The 2,638-nt window shown below is 45.3% G+C and overlaps 1 long non-coding RNA gene across 1 annotated transcript; it reads right to left on the bottom strand.

The window, feature by feature from the left end:
* Positions 1 to 444: 444 nt before the first annotated feature.
* Positions 445 to 2,305, bottom strand: LOC120406712. The gene is made up of 3 exons (XR_005599516.1): positions 1,699 to 2,305; positions 1,340 to 1,569; positions 445 to 709 (listed from the first exon to the last, which is right to left on the bottom strand). It is a non-coding gene; the product is annotated as an uncharacterized LOC120406712 (long non-coding RNA).
* Between the last annotated feature and the right edge of the window lie 333 nt (positions 2,306 to 2,638).

Raw genomic sequence — 2,638 nt, 5'->3', positions numbered from 1 at the left:
ACTCTATACTGGCTTCAGGCTCCAGTCCAGAGGTTTAGAAGGAATCAGGTCCAATTCAGCTGTCGTTTACACCAATGCAGTCCCATGGACTTTAGTGGTTTCAAGTCACAATGCCTTCACTGGGGTTATATTGGGCAAACAGAGCAGAATCTGAACCCTCATTTTCAAAGCTATATTATACCACACTGCAGATTTGGTTAACCGAGTAACCTGTCTCACACTAAAATGAAGCCAATGTACGAAACCCAGACAAACCGGATATGTATGATCCAGAGCTGCATACTGGAGATACAAATCAACAAGCCCAGACACTCATTCCCAACGCCTCGCAGCAAGAGAAAGCAGCAGCTGGTGACTGTGCTGTACAATATACTTGAGGCATATAAAATACCTGTATTTAAAAAATCCAATAAATACTTTCTTTTAAAAGTAACATTCCCCTGACAGTGATATGAAAAGAGTCAAAGAAGCAGCTGAGAAAATAAAAGCGAACTCGTACAAATGAAGATATAGCAAAGTACATTTTGCAAATTATCCAAATAATAGTTTCTAGGTTATTTTCATGACTCACGATGATCATCAGCTCTGTCGTGATGGTCTGTATGCCCCCATTAGGAAGTCTCCTTGACAGTTTCTTTGCTGACTCTCACCGGCCCACTTTTTGGTTATCTACATGGTAGCAGCATATGTTTCCCTGATTCATCCATTCCTGTAAATTAACATATTCTGTAGGCAGACCAAAATAGGTACAGTAGAAACATCACACACGGGGCAATAAATATCAGACAGATTTATTTACACCAGTATATGAAAGCATTAAGAACAGAACAGACCCATTACGGAAGAAAACATGGAAACAAAACAGATGAGCACTAAACTCAAAACTGAACCCTAGAGCTAATTAGTCAGACTGCAGTGAGTTAAACCCTCCTCCTGTCACCAGTGCTCACATACTGCTAGCACCTAAATAGCTGAGGAGCTGAACCTTGGATTCCCCCGTGCGGTTAGCACTCCAAGGCAGGGGCCTGCTCCTCCTTCCATTCACACCAACGGCAAAACTTGCTTTCACCTCATCAGCTGCAGAAGCCCTGAGCTTTTGCAGAGTAACCCCTGCCCCAGTTTTCAGTAGAACTCTAGAACTCAGAGAGAACAGCTCCCTGCACTCTTGAGAAGCAGGCAAAACTTCTTCCTGCTCTGACTGAAAGCAAATCCTCAGTTGCCTGCCTCCGCAGCTTTTCCTAATATGGCTGCCCATGCCCATCCTTCCCTCATGGTTTGGCTATTCCTAACCCAAAACATGGAGAACATGAAATAAAATACAGAAAAGATGCATACAAACCATTAGGATGAAACACTGCTGCTCATCAGCTCTCTCACGGTCAACATTGCTCCTGGGGAGGATAGGGGGTCTTGTTTCTTTCTGGACACCTGTCTGCACAGGTGTGCTGTGGTGCTTTACGGCATCCATGATCACGTGTCAGCAGGGGTAGGGAGTGAGAGCTCTCAGAACATTCAGACTTGGAAGCAGTGGTTAAGGCAGACTGAAACAGGAAGGGGAGCTCACCACACCTATCGAGACACAGGACAGCTATGTAACAGCACTGCTTTGCCAATCCAGGAAGATGCTGGGGAGCTCCCCTCTGCTTTTAGATCTCATCTAGCTTATTCCCTGGCTGGAAGTGAATGTCAGATACATACAAAGACAGTATTTCACATGCTTGCTTAGGGTAACAGCCCATGTTTTCCTGTGCAACGCGCCTTTAACGCTATGTTTCTCAGTGCATTGCCTCTCCCAGAAGCCAAGAACTCTGCAGAAGCCACTTGTACATTGCTAAGGAGAAGATGGCGCTTGTTGTTTTCTGCTTTGGGGCCCAACTGCATGTACTTGGGAGGTGAATAAGGGCTCAGCGTCACCATCTGGTAGGAAAAGAAACAGCAAATTTCAGCCCCAACTTGGCTGGGGCTAAAGTTCCCTAAACTACACTGGTTGTTCTGTGGCTATGGCACTATAAAGAAGGTTTCTGCAAATAGCACCTACAGGAGGTGGTGGACGAGCCCTGCATTGTGGTATTGTCTTGGACTTCAGGTCAGTGCCCACAGTGAATGAATTTTGCCAAGGAAAAGGGAAGAATGGGGAAATCAGCCAGAGATATTCGGAAACTGGGGATTCTGGAGGGAGGTGGGATTGTACAAAAGACAGTGACAAAAATGGTACCAAGAGAGACCATAATTAAGAGGATTCCCCTGCTAATGGTGCCAAGATAAATGGCATCCGTCAGTCTTTGACACATGCATAAGCAGAGGCCTACTCATGTCATATACTTATATAGCCCTCAATACCATAGCATCTGAGTGCCTCACAATCGTCAATGGATTTAGTCTCACCACACCCCTGTGAAGTAGGGTAGTGCTATTGTCCCCGTTTTACAGATGGGAAATGGAGGCACAGAGAGACTCACTGACCTGGTCATGCAGAAGTTTAAAGCAGAGCAGGGACTTTAACCCAGATCTACGAAGTCCCAGACCAGCTCTCCAACCACAGGCCACCATATCTCATTTACACAAGAGAACTATGCCCAGGTGTTAAGAAATGTACTTGATTTGCCAGGATTTCTCTATCTTGTTCCTAGAGAACAGG

The sequence above is a fragment of the Mauremys reevesii genome, linkage group 5 (genome assembly GCF_016161935.1).
Source record: "Mauremys reevesii isolate NIE-2019 linkage group 5, ASM1616193v1, whole genome shotgun sequence".
Classification (NCBI taxonomy): domain Eukaryota; kingdom Metazoa; phylum Chordata; order Testudines; family Geoemydidae; genus Mauremys; species Mauremys reevesii.
This window is presented reverse-complemented; position numbering and strand designations above follow the sequence as displayed.